The sequence below is a fragment of the Neoarius graeffei genome, assembly GCF_027579695.1.
Source record: "Neoarius graeffei isolate fNeoGra1 chromosome 18 unlocalized genomic scaffold, fNeoGra1.pri SUPER_18_unloc_1, whole genome shotgun sequence".
In the NCBI taxonomy this organism is placed as follows: Eukaryota; Metazoa; Chordata; class Actinopteri; order Siluriformes; family Ariidae; genus Neoarius; species Neoarius graeffei.
In genome coordinates, this window is record NW_026869982.1 from 1151961 (window position 1) to 1161850 (window position 9890).

The window sequence follows — 9890 nt, forward strand, 5'->3', positions numbered from 1 at the left end:
TCTGCAAGAAGACAAAATAAAATGCTTACAGTACCTGGTATTACTAGGCAGTCTCCCACTCAAGTACTAAACAGGCCCAACTCTGTTTAGCTTCTCAGATCAGACAGGATCAGGCATTGTCAGAGTGGTTTGGACATAAGCAATAGTCTGGAAATGTGCCGTTTTTCTTGCCTTGCCTTGCGATCAGAAGGAAAATTCTTGCCTTGCGACCAGAAGGAAAATTCAAACAGATTTCTGCAAGAAGACAAAATAAAATGCTTACAGTACCTGGTATTCCTAGGCAGTCTCCCACTCAAGTACTAACCAGGCCCAACTCTGTTTAGCTTCTGACATCAGACGGGATCAGGCGTTGTCAGAGTGGTTTGGCCATAAGCAACAGTTAGTTGGAAATGTGCCGTTTTTCTTGCCTTGCCTTGCCTTGCGCCCAGAAGGAAAATTCTTGCCTTGCGAGCAGAAGGAAAATTCAAACAGATTTCTGCTAGAAGACAAAATAAAATGCTTACAGTACCTGGTATTCCTAGGCAGTCTCCCACTCAAGTACTAACCAGGCCCAACTCTGTTTAGCTTCTGAGATCAGACGGGATCAGGCGTTGTCAGAGTGGTTTGGCCGTAAGCAACAGTTAGTTGGAAATGTGCCGTTTTTCTTGCCTTGCCTTGCGACCAGAAGGAAAATTCTTGCCTTGCGAGCAGAAGGAAAATTCAAACAGATTTCTGCAAGGAGACAAAATAAAATGCTTACAGTACCTGGTATTCCTAGGCAGTCTCACACTCAAGTACTAACCAGGCCCAACTCTGTTTAGCTTCTCAGATCAGACAGGATCAGGCATTGTCAGAGTGGTTTGGACGTAAACAACAGTCTGGAAATGTGCGCCTTGCCTTGCCTTGCCTTGCCTTGCCTTGCCTTGCCTTGCCTTGCCTTGCCTTGCCTTGCCTTGCCTTGCCTTGCCTTGCCTTGCCTTGCGCCCAGAAGGAAAATTCTTGCCTTGCGAGCAGAAGGAAAATTCAAACAGATTTCTGCAAGAAGACAAAATAAAATGCTTACAGTACCTGGTATTCCTAGGCAGTCTCCCACTCAAGTACTAACCAGGCCCAACTCTGTTTAGCTTCTGAGATCAGACGGGATCAGGCGTTGTCAGAGTGGTTTGGCCATAAGCAACAGTTAGTTGGAAATGTGTCGTTTTTCTTGCCTTGCCTTGCCTTGCGCCCAGAAGGAAAATTCTTGCCTTGCGAGCAGAAGGAAAATTCAAACAGATTTCTGCTAGAAGACAAAATAAAATGCTTACAGTACCTGGTATTCCTAGGCAGTCTCCCACTCAAGTACTAACCAGGCCCAACTCTGTTTAGCTTCTGAGATCAGACGGGATCAGGCGTTGTCAGAGTGGTTTGGCCATAAGCAACAGTTAGTTGGAAATGTGCCGTTTTTCTTGCCTTGCCTTGCCTTGCGACCAGAAGGAAAATTCTTGCCTTGCGAGCAGAAGGAAAATTCAAACAGATTTCTGCAAGAAGACAAAATAAAATGCTTACAGTACCTGGTATTCCTAGGCAGTCTCCCACTCAAGTACTAACCAGGCCTAACTCTGTTTAGCTTCTGAGATCAGACGGGATCAGGCGTTGTCAGAGTGGTTTGGCCATAAGCAACAGTGAGTTGGAAATGTGCCGTTTTTCTTGCCTTGCCTTGCCTTGCGCCCAGAAGGAAAATTCTTGCCTTGCGAGCAGAAGGAAAATTCAAACAGATTTCTGCTAGAAGACAAAATAAAATGCTTACAGTACCTGGTATTCCTAGGCAGTCTCCCACTCAAGTACTATCCAGGCCCAACTCTGTTTAGCTTCTGAGATCAGACGGGATCAGGCGTTGTCAGAGTGGTTTGGCCATAAGCAGCAGTTAGTTGGAAATGTGCCGTTTTTCTTGCCTTGCCTTGCGACCAGAAGGAAAATTCTTGCCTTGCGAGCAGAAGGAAAATTCAAACAGATTTCTGCAAGAAGACAAAATAAAATGCTTACAGTACCTGGTATTACTAGGCAGTCTCCCACTCAAGTACTAAACAGGCCCAACTCTGTTTAGTTTCTGAGATCTGACAGGATCAGGCGTTGTCAGAGTGGTTTGGCCGTAAGCAACAGCTTGTTGGAAATGTGCCATTTTTCTTGCCTTGCGCCCAGAAGGAAAATTCTTGCCTTGCGACCAGAAGGAAAATTCAAACAGATTTCTGCTAGAAGACAAAATAAAATGCTTACAGTACCTGGTATTCCTAGGCAGTCTCCCACTCAAGTACTAACCAGGCCCAACTCTGTTTAGCTTCTGAGATCAGACGGGATCAGGCGTTGTCAGAGTGGTTTGGCCATAAGCAACAGTTAGTTGGAAATGTGCCGTTTTTCTTGCCTTGCCTTGCCTTGCCTTGCGCCCAGAAGGAAAATTCTTGCCTTGCGAGCAGAAGGAAAATTCAAACAGATTTCTGCAAGAAGACAAAATAAAATGCTTACAGTACCTGGTATTCCTAGGCAGTCTCCCACTCAAGTACTAACCAGGCCCAACTCTGTTTAGCTTCTGAGATCAGACGGGATCAGGCGTTGTCAGAGTGGTTTGGCCATAAGCAACAGTTAGTTGGAAATGTGCCGTTTTTCTTGCCTTGCCTTGCCTTGCGCCCAGAAGGAAAATTCTTGCCTTGCGAGCAGAAGGAAAATTCAAACAGATTTCTGCTAGAAGACAAAATAAAATGCTTACAGTACCTGGTATTCCTATTCAGTCTCCCACTCAAGTACTAACCAGGCCCAACTCTGTTTAGTTTCTGAGATCAGACGGGATCAGGCGATGTCAGAGTGGTTTGGCCATAAGCAACAGTTAGTTGGAAATGTGCCGTTTTTCTTGCCTTGCCTTGCCTTGCGCCCAGAAGGAAAATTCTTGCCTTGCGAGCAGAAGGAAAATTCAAACAGATTTCTGCAAGAAGACAAAATAAAATGCTTACAGTACCTGGTATTCCTAGGCAGTCTCCCACTCAAGTACTAACCAGGCCCAACTCTGTTTAGCTTCTGAGATCAGACGGGATCAGGCGTTGTCAGAGTGGTTTGGCCATAAGCAACAGTTAGTTGGAAATGTGCCGTTTTTCTTGCCTTGCCTTGCGCCCAGAAGGAAAATTCTTGCCTTGCGAGCAGAAGGAAAATTCAAACAGATTTCTGCTAGAAGACAAAATAAAATGCTTACAGTACCTGGTATTCCTAGGCAGTCTCCCACTCAAGTACTAACCAGGCCCAACTCTGTTTAGCTTCTGAGATCAGACTGGATCAGGCGTTGTCAGAGTGGTTTGGCCATAAGCAACAGTTAGTTGGAAATGTGCCGTTTTTCTTGCCTTGCCTTGCGACCAGAAGGAAAATTCTTGCCTTGCGAGCAGAAGGAAAATTCAAACAGATTTCTGCAAGAAGACAAAATAAAATGCTTACAGTACCTGGTATTACTAGGCAGTCTCCCACTCAAGTACTAAACAGGCCCAACTCTGTTTAGCTTCTCAGATCAGACAGGATCAGGCATTGTCAGAGTGGTTTGGACATAAGCAATAGTCTGGAAATGTGCCGTTTTTCTTGCCTTGCCTTGCGATCAGAAGGAAAATTCTTGCCTTGCGACCAGAAGGAAAATTCAAACAGATTTCTGCAAGAAGACAAAATAAAATGCTTACAGTACCTGGTATTCCTAGGCAGTCTCCCACTCAAGTACTAACCAGGCCCAACTCTGTTTAGCTTCTGACATCAGACGGGATCAGGCGTTGTCAGAGTGGCTTGGCCATAAGCAACAGTTAGTTGGAAATGTGCCGTTTTTCTTGCCTTGCCTTGCCTTGCGCCCAGAAGGAAAATTCTTGCCTTGCGAGCAGAAGGAAAATTCAAACAGATTTCTGCTAGAAGACAAAATAAAATGCTTACAGTACCTGGTATTCCTAGGCAGTCTCCCACTCAAGTACTAACCAGGCCCAACTCTGTTTAGCTTCTGAGATCAGACGGGATCAGGCGTTGTCAGAGTGGTTTGGCCGTAAGCAACAGTTAGTTGGAAATGTGCCGTTTTTCTTGCCTTGCCTTGCGACCAGAAGGAAAATTCTTGCCTTGCGAGCAGAAGGAAAATTCAAACAGATTTCTGCAAGGAGACAAAATAAAATGCTTACAGTACCTGGTATTCCTAGGCAGTCTCACACTCAAGTACTAACCAGGCCCAACTCTGTTTAGCTTCTCAGATCAGACAGGATCAGGCATTGTCAGAGTGGTTTGGACGTAAACAACAGTCTGGAAATGTGCGCCTTGCCTTGCCTTGCCTTGCCTTGCCTTGCCTTGCCTTGCCTTGCCTTGCCTTGCCTTGCCTTGCCTTGCCTTGCCTTGCCTTGCCTTGCCTTGCCTTGCCTTGCCTTGCCTTGCCTTGCGCCCAGAAGGAAAATTCTTGCCTTGCGAGCAGAAGGAAAATTCAAACAGATTTCTGCAAGGAGACAAAATAAAATGCTTACAGTACCTGGTATTCCTAGGCAGTCTCACACTCAAGTACTAACCAGGCCCAACTCTGTTTAGCTTCTCAGATCAGACAGGATCAGGCATTGTCAGAGTGGTTTGGACGTAAACAACAGTCTGGAAATGTGCGCCTTGCCTTGCCTTGCCTTGCCTTGCCTTGCCTTGCCTTGCCTTGCCTTGCCTTGCCTTGCCTTGCCTTGCCTTGCCTTGCCTTGCCTTGCCTTGCGCCCAGAAGGAAAATTCTTGCCTTGCGAGCAGAAGGAAAATTCAAACAGATTTCTGCAAGAAGACAAAATAAAATGCTTACAGTACCTGGTATTCCTAGGCAGTCTCCCACTCAAGTACTAACCAGGCCCAACTCTGTTTAGCTTCTGAGATCAGACAGGATCAGACGTTGTCAGAGTGGTTTGGCCATAAGCAACAGTTAGTTGGAAATGTGCCGTTTTTCTTGCCTTGCCTTGCGCCCAGAAGGAAAATTCTTGCCTTGCGAGCAGAAGGAAAATTCAAACAGATTTCTGCAAGGAGACAAAATAAAATGCTTACAGTACTTGGTATTCCTAGGCAGTCTCACACTCAAGTACTAACCAGGCCCAACTCTGTTTAGCTTCTCAGATCAGACAGGATCAGGCATTGTCGATTTCTGCAAGAAGACAAAATAAAATGCTTACAGTACCTGGTATTCCTAGGCAGTCTCCCACTCAAGTACTAACCAGGCCCAACTCTGTTTAGCTTCTGAGATCAGACAGGATCAGACGTTGTCAGAGTGGTTTGGCCATAAGCAACAGTTAGTTGGAAATGTGCCGTTTTTCTTGCCTTGCCTTGCGCCCAGAAGGAAAATTCTTGCCTTGCGAGCAGAAGGAAAATTCAAACAGATTTCTGCAAGGAGACAAAATAAAATGCTTACAGTACTTGGTATTCCTAGGCAGTCTCACACTCAAGTACTAACCAGGCCCAACTCTGTTTAGCTTCTCAGATCAGACAGGATCAGGCATTGTCAGAGTGGTTTGGACGTAAACAACAGTCTGGAAATGTGTGCCTTGCCTTGCCTTGCCTTGCCTTGCCTTGCCTTGCCTTGCCTTGCCTTGCCTTGCCTTGCCTTGCCTTGCCTTGCGCCCAGAAGGAAAATTCTTGCCTTGCGAGCAGAAGGAAAATTCAAACAGATTTCTGCAAGAAGACAAAATAAAATGCTTACAGTACCTGGTATTCCTAGGCAGTCTCCCACTCAAGTACTAACCAGGCCCAACTCTGTTTAGCTTCTGAGATCAGACGGGATCAGGCGTTGTCAGAGTGGTTTGGCCATAAGCAACAGTTAGTTGGAAATGTGTCGTTTTTCTTGCCTTGCCTTGCCTTGCGCCCAGAAGGAAAATTCTTGCCTTGCGAGCAGAAGGAAAATTCAAACAGATTTCTGCTAGAAGACAAAATAAAATGCTTACAGTACCTGGTATTCCTAGGCAGTCTCCCACTCAAGTACTAACCAGGCCCAACTCTGTTTAGCTTCTGAGATCAGACGGGATCAGGCGTTGTCAGAGTGGTTTGGCCATAAGCAACAGTTAGTTGGAAATGTGCCGTTTTTCTTGCCTTGCCTTGCCTTGCGACCAGAAGGAAAATTCTTGCCTTGCGAGCAGAAGGAAAATTCAAACAGATTTCTGCAAGAAGACAAAATAAAATGCTTACAGTACCTGGTATTCCTAGGCAGTCTCCCACTCAAGTACTAACCAGGCCTAACTCTGTTTAGCTTCTGAGATCAGACGGGATCAGGCGTTGTCAGAGTGGTTTGGCCATAAGCAACAGTGAGTTGGAAATGTGCCGTTTTTCTTGCCTTGCCTTGCCTTGCGCCCAGAAGGAAAATTCTTGCCTTGCGAGCAGAAGGAAAATTCAAACAGATTTCTGCTAGAAGACAAAATAAAATGCTTACAGTACCTGGTATTCCTAGGCAGTCTCCCACTCAAGTACTATCCAGGCCCAACTCTGTTTAGCTTCTGAGATCAGACGGGATCAGGCGTTGTCAGAGTGGTTTGGCCATAAGCAGCAGTTAGTTGGAAATGTGCCGTTTTTCTTGCCTTGCCTTGCGACCAGAAGGAAAATTCTTGCCTTGCGAGCAGAAGGAAAATTCAAACAGATTTCTGCAAGAAGACAAAATAAAATGCTTACAGTACCTGGTATTACTAGGCAGTCTCCCACTCAAGTACTAAACAGGCCCAACTCTGTTTAGTTTCTGAGATCTGACAGGATCAGGCGTTGTCAGAGTGGTTTGGCCGTAAGCAACAGCTTGTTGGAAATGTGCCATTTTTCTTGCCTTGCGCCCAGAAGGAAAATTCTTGCCTTGCGACCAGAAGGAAAATTCAAACAGATTTCTGCTAGAAGACAAAATAAAATGCTTACAGTACCTGGTATTCCTAGGCAGTCTCCCACTCAAGTACTAACCAGGCCCAACTCTGTTTAGCTTCTGAGATCAGACGGGATCAGGCGTTGTCAGAGTGGTTTGGCCATAAGCAACAGTTAGTTGGAAATGTGCCGTTTTTCTTGCCTTGCCTTGCCTTGCCTTGCGCCCAGAAGGAAAATTCTTGCCTTGCGAGCAGAAGGAAAATTCAAACAGATTTCTGCAAGAAGACAAAATAAAATGCTTACAGTACCTGGTATTCCTAGGCAGTCTCCCACTCAAGTACTAACCAGGCCCAACTCTGTTTAGCTTCTGAGATCAGACGGGATCAGGCGTTGTCAGAGTGGTTTGGCCATAAGCAACAGTTAGTTGGAAATGTGCCGTTTTTCTTGCCTTGCCTTGCCTTGCGCCCAGAAGGAAAATTCTTGCCTTGCGAGCAGAAGGAAAATTCAAACAGATTTCTGCTAGAAGACAAAATAAAATGCTTACAGTACCTGGTATTCCTATTCAGTCTCCCACTCAAGTACTAACCAGGCCCAACTCTGTTTAGTTTCTGAGATCAGACGGGATCAGGCGATGTCAGAGTGGTTTGGCCATAAGCAACAGTTAGTTGGAAATGTGCCGTTTTTCTTGCCTTGCCTTGCCTTGCGCCCAGAAGGAAAATTCTTGCCTTGCGAGCAGAAGGAAAATTCAAACAGATTTCTGCAAGAAGACAAAATAAAATGCTTACAGTACCTGGTATTCCTAGGCAGTCTCCCACTCAAGTACTAACCAGGCCCAACTCTGTTTAGCTTCTGAGATCAGACGGGATCAGGCGTTGTCAGAGTGGTTTGGCCATAAGCAACAGTTAGTTGGAAATGTGCCGTTTTTCTTGCCTTGCCTTGCGCCCAGAAGGAAAATTCTTGCCTTGCGAGCAGAAGGAAAATTCAAACAGATTTCTGCTAGAAGACAAAATAAAATGCTTACAGTACCTGGTATTCCTAGGCAGTCTCCCACTCAAGTACTAACCAGGCCCAACTCTGTTTAGCTTCTGAGATCAGACGGGATCAGGCGTTGTCAGAGTGGTTTGGCCATAAGCAACAGTTAGTTGGAAATGTGCCGTTTTTCTTGCCTTGCCTTGCGACCAGAAGGAAAATTCTTGCCTTGCGAGCAGAAGGAAAATTCAAACAGATTTCTGCAAGAAGACAAAATAAAATGCTTACAGTACCTGGTATTACTAGGCAGTCTCCCACTCAAGTACTAAACAGGCCCAACTCTGTTTAGCTTCTCAGATCAGACAGGATCAGGCATTGTCAGAGTGGTTTGGACATAAGCAATAGTCTGGAAATGTGCCGTTTTTCTTGCCTTGCCTTGCGATCAGAAGGAAAATTCTTGCCTTGCGACCAGAAGGAAAATTCAAACAGATTTCTGCAAGAAGACAAAATAAAATGCTTACAGTACCTGGTATTCCTAGGCAGTCTCCCACTCAAGTACTAACCAGGCCCAACTCTGTTTAGCTTCTGACATCAGACGGGATCAGGCGTTGTCAGAGTGGTTTGGCCATAAGCAACAGTTAGTTGGAAATGTGCCGTTTTTCTTGCCTTGCCTTGCCTTGCGCCCAGAAGGAAAATTCTTGCCTTGCGAGCAGAAGGAAAATTCAAACAGATTTCTGCTAGAAGACAAAATAAAATGCTTACAGTACCTGGTATTCCTAGGCAGTCTCCCACTCAAGTACTAACCAGGCCCAACTCTGTTTAGCTTCTGAGATCAGACGGGATCAGGCGTTGTCAGAGTGGTTTGGCCGTAAGCAACAGTTAGTTGGAAATGTGCCGTTTTTCTTGCCTTGCCTTGCGACCAGAAGGAAAATTCTTGCCTTGCGAGCAGAAGGAAAATTCAAACAGATTTCTGCAAGGAGACAAAATAAAATGCTTACAGTACCTGGTATTCCTAGGCAGTCTCACACTCAAGTACTAACCAGGCCCAACTCTGTTTAGCTTCTCAGATCAGACAGGATCAGGCATTGTCAGAGTGGTTTGGACGTAAACAACAGTCTGGAAATGTGCGCCTTGCCTTGCCTTGCCTTGCCTTGCCTTGCCTTGCCTTGCCTTGCCTTGCCTTGCCTTGCCTTGCCTTGCCTTGCCTTGCCTTGCCTTGCTCCCAGAAGGAAAATTCTTGCCTTGCGAGCTGAAGGAAAATTCAAACAGATTTCTGCAAGAAGACAAAATAAAATGCTTACAGTACCTGGTATTCCTAGGCAGTCTCCCACTCAAGTACTAACCAGGCCCAACTCTGTTTAGCTTCTGAGATCAGACGGGATCAGGCGTTCTCAGAGTGGTTTGGCCGTAAGCAACAGCTTGTTGGAAATGTGCCGTTTTTCTTGCCTTGCGATCAGAAGGAAAATTCTTGCCTTGCGACCAGAAGGAAAATTCAAACAGATTTCTGCAAGAAGACAAAATAAAATGCTTACAGTACCTGGTATTCCTAGGCAGTCTCACACTCAAGTACTAACCAGGCCCAACTCTGTTTAGCTTCTCAGATCAGACAGGATCAGGCATTGTCAGAGTGGTTTGGACGTAAACAACAGTCTGGAAATGTGTGCCTTGCCTTGCCTTGCCTTGCGCCCAGAAGGAAAATTCTTGCCTTGCGAGCAGAAGGAAAATTCAAACAGATTTCTGCAAGAAGACAAAATAAAATGCTTACAGTACCTGGTATTCCTAGGCAGTCTCCCACTCAAGTACTAACCAGGCAAAACTCTGTTTAGCTTCTGAAATCAGACGGGATCAGGCATTGTCAGAGTGGTTTGGCCGTGAGCAACAGTTTGCTGGAAATGTGCCGTTTTTCTTGCCTTGCCTTGCCTTGCGCCCAGAAGGAAAATTATTGCCTTGCGAGCAGAAGGAAAATTCAAACAGATTTCTGCAAGAAGACAAAATAAAATGCTTACAGTACCTGGTATTCCTAGGCAGTCTCCCACTCAAGTACTAACCAGGCCCAACTCTGTTTAGCTTCTGAGATCAGACGGGATCAGGCGTTGTCAGAGTGGTTTGGCCGTAAGCAA

At 45.6% G+C, this 9890-nt stretch overlaps 18 non-coding genes and 21 pseudogenes across 18 annotated transcripts; all 39 read right to left on the reverse strand.

Annotated features, from left to right (window-relative positions):
* Nucleotides 1-22: 22 nt before the first annotated feature.
* On the reverse strand, nt 23-141 carry LOC132881327 (5S ribosomal RNA; annotated as a pseudogene).
* A 114-nt stretch (nt 142-255) lies between these two features.
* Nucleotides 256-374, reverse strand: LOC132878496 (5S ribosomal RNA; annotated as a pseudogene).
* A 122-nt stretch (nt 375-496) lies between these two features.
* LOC132876630 (5S ribosomal RNA) lies at nt 497-615 on the reverse strand. The gene has a single exon (XR_009652339.1). It is a non-coding gene; the product is annotated as a 5S ribosomal RNA (ribosomal RNA).
* A 117-nt stretch (nt 616-732) lies between these two features.
* On the reverse strand, nt 733-851 carry LOC132881035 (5S ribosomal RNA; annotated as a pseudogene).
* A 184-nt stretch (nt 852-1035) lies between these two features.
* On the reverse strand, nt 1036-1154 carry LOC132877436 (5S ribosomal RNA). Its single transcript, XR_009653113.1, has one exon. It is a non-coding gene; the product is annotated as a 5S ribosomal RNA (ribosomal RNA).
* A 122-nt stretch (nt 1155-1276) lies between these two features.
* On the reverse strand, nt 1277-1395 carry LOC132877438 (5S ribosomal RNA). The gene has a single exon (XR_009653115.1). It is a non-coding gene; the product is annotated as a 5S ribosomal RNA (ribosomal RNA).
* Nucleotides 1396-1517: 122 nt separating this feature from the next.
* On the reverse strand, nt 1518-1636 carry LOC132878279 (5S ribosomal RNA; annotated as a pseudogene).
* Nucleotides 1637-1758: 122 nt separating this feature from the next.
* LOC132877861 (5S ribosomal RNA) lies at nt 1759-1877 on the reverse strand. Its single transcript, XR_009653524.1, has one exon. It is a non-coding gene; the product is annotated as a 5S ribosomal RNA (ribosomal RNA).
* Nucleotides 1878-1994: 117 nt separating this feature from the next.
* LOC132879771 (5S ribosomal RNA) lies at nt 1995-2113 on the reverse strand (annotated as a pseudogene).
* Nucleotides 2114-2225: 112 nt separating this feature from the next.
* LOC132877439 (5S ribosomal RNA) lies at nt 2226-2344 on the reverse strand. The gene has a single exon (XR_009653116.1). It is a non-coding gene; the product is annotated as a 5S ribosomal RNA (ribosomal RNA).
* Nucleotides 2345-2471: 127 nt separating this feature from the next.
* LOC132877440 (5S ribosomal RNA) lies at nt 2472-2590 on the reverse strand. The gene has a single exon (XR_009653117.1). It is a non-coding gene; the product is annotated as a 5S ribosomal RNA (ribosomal RNA).
* Nucleotides 2591-2712: 122 nt separating this feature from the next.
* LOC132879498 (5S ribosomal RNA) lies at nt 2713-2831 on the reverse strand (annotated as a pseudogene).
* A 122-nt stretch (nt 2832-2953) lies between these two features.
* LOC132877441 (5S ribosomal RNA) lies at nt 2954-3072 on the reverse strand. Its single transcript, XR_009653118.1, has one exon. It is a non-coding gene; the product is annotated as a 5S ribosomal RNA (ribosomal RNA).
* A 117-nt stretch (nt 3073-3189) lies between these two features.
* LOC132878328 (5S ribosomal RNA) lies at nt 3190-3308 on the reverse strand (annotated as a pseudogene).
* A 117-nt stretch (nt 3309-3425) lies between these two features.
* On the reverse strand, nt 3426-3544 carry LOC132881328 (5S ribosomal RNA; annotated as a pseudogene).
* Nucleotides 3545-3658: 114 nt separating this feature from the next.
* LOC132879379 (5S ribosomal RNA) lies at nt 3659-3777 on the reverse strand (annotated as a pseudogene).
* Nucleotides 3778-3899: 122 nt separating this feature from the next.
* LOC132876631 (5S ribosomal RNA) lies at nt 3900-4018 on the reverse strand. Its single transcript, XR_009652340.1, has one exon. It is a non-coding gene; the product is annotated as a 5S ribosomal RNA (ribosomal RNA).
* Nucleotides 4019-4135: 117 nt separating this feature from the next.
* On the reverse strand, nt 4136-4254 carry LOC132881036 (5S ribosomal RNA; annotated as a pseudogene).
* A 214-nt stretch (nt 4255-4468) lies between these two features.
* Nucleotides 4469-4587, reverse strand: LOC132881038 (5S ribosomal RNA; annotated as a pseudogene).
* A 189-nt stretch (nt 4588-4776) lies between these two features.
* LOC132878849 (5S ribosomal RNA) lies at nt 4777-4895 on the reverse strand (annotated as a pseudogene).
* A 242-nt stretch (nt 4896-5137) lies between these two features.
* On the reverse strand, nt 5138-5256 carry LOC132878850 (5S ribosomal RNA; annotated as a pseudogene).
* Nucleotides 5257-5661: 405 nt separating this feature from the next.
* LOC132877442 (5S ribosomal RNA) lies at nt 5662-5780 on the reverse strand. The gene has a single exon (XR_009653119.1). It is a non-coding gene; the product is annotated as a 5S ribosomal RNA (ribosomal RNA).
* A 122-nt stretch (nt 5781-5902) lies between these two features.
* On the reverse strand, nt 5903-6021 carry LOC132877443 (5S ribosomal RNA). Its single transcript, XR_009653120.1, has one exon. It is a non-coding gene; the product is annotated as a 5S ribosomal RNA (ribosomal RNA).
* Nucleotides 6022-6143: 122 nt separating this feature from the next.
* Nucleotides 6144-6262, reverse strand: LOC132878280 (5S ribosomal RNA; annotated as a pseudogene).
* A 122-nt stretch (nt 6263-6384) lies between these two features.
* LOC132877862 (5S ribosomal RNA) lies at nt 6385-6503 on the reverse strand. The gene has a single exon (XR_009653525.1). It is a non-coding gene; the product is annotated as a 5S ribosomal RNA (ribosomal RNA).
* A 117-nt stretch (nt 6504-6620) lies between these two features.
* On the reverse strand, nt 6621-6739 carry LOC132879772 (5S ribosomal RNA; annotated as a pseudogene).
* Nucleotides 6740-6851: 112 nt separating this feature from the next.
* LOC132877444 (5S ribosomal RNA) lies at nt 6852-6970 on the reverse strand. Its single transcript, XR_009653121.1, has one exon. It is a non-coding gene; the product is annotated as a 5S ribosomal RNA (ribosomal RNA).
* A 127-nt stretch (nt 6971-7097) lies between these two features.
* On the reverse strand, nt 7098-7216 carry LOC132877445 (5S ribosomal RNA). Its single transcript, XR_009653122.1, has one exon. It is a non-coding gene; the product is annotated as a 5S ribosomal RNA (ribosomal RNA).
* Nucleotides 7217-7338: 122 nt separating this feature from the next.
* Nucleotides 7339-7457, reverse strand: LOC132879499 (5S ribosomal RNA; annotated as a pseudogene).
* A 122-nt stretch (nt 7458-7579) lies between these two features.
* On the reverse strand, nt 7580-7698 carry LOC132877446 (5S ribosomal RNA). Its single transcript, XR_009653123.1, has one exon. It is a non-coding gene; the product is annotated as a 5S ribosomal RNA (ribosomal RNA).
* Nucleotides 7699-7815: 117 nt separating this feature from the next.
* On the reverse strand, nt 7816-7934 carry LOC132877447 (5S ribosomal RNA). The gene has a single exon (XR_009653124.1). It is a non-coding gene; the product is annotated as a 5S ribosomal RNA (ribosomal RNA).
* A 117-nt stretch (nt 7935-8051) lies between these two features.
* On the reverse strand, nt 8052-8170 carry LOC132881330 (5S ribosomal RNA; annotated as a pseudogene).
* A 114-nt stretch (nt 8171-8284) lies between these two features.
* On the reverse strand, nt 8285-8403 carry LOC132878497 (5S ribosomal RNA; annotated as a pseudogene).
* Nucleotides 8404-8525: 122 nt separating this feature from the next.
* LOC132876632 (5S ribosomal RNA) lies at nt 8526-8644 on the reverse strand. Its single transcript, XR_009652341.1, has one exon. It is a non-coding gene; the product is annotated as a 5S ribosomal RNA (ribosomal RNA).
* A 117-nt stretch (nt 8645-8761) lies between these two features.
* On the reverse strand, nt 8762-8880 carry LOC132881040 (5S ribosomal RNA; annotated as a pseudogene).
* A 184-nt stretch (nt 8881-9064) lies between these two features.
* On the reverse strand, nt 9065-9183 carry LOC132876817 (5S ribosomal RNA). Its single transcript, XR_009652518.1, has one exon. It is a non-coding gene; the product is annotated as a 5S ribosomal RNA (ribosomal RNA).
* A 112-nt stretch (nt 9184-9295) lies between these two features.
* Nucleotides 9296-9414, reverse strand: LOC132881041 (5S ribosomal RNA; annotated as a pseudogene).
* A 114-nt stretch (nt 9415-9528) lies between these two features.
* LOC132880088 (5S ribosomal RNA) lies at nt 9529-9647 on the reverse strand (annotated as a pseudogene).
* A 122-nt stretch (nt 9648-9769) lies between these two features.
* On the reverse strand, nt 9770-9888 carry LOC132876634 (5S ribosomal RNA). Its single transcript, XR_009652343.1, has one exon. It is a non-coding gene; the product is annotated as a 5S ribosomal RNA (ribosomal RNA).
* Between the last annotated feature and the right edge of the window lie 2 nt (nt 9889-9890).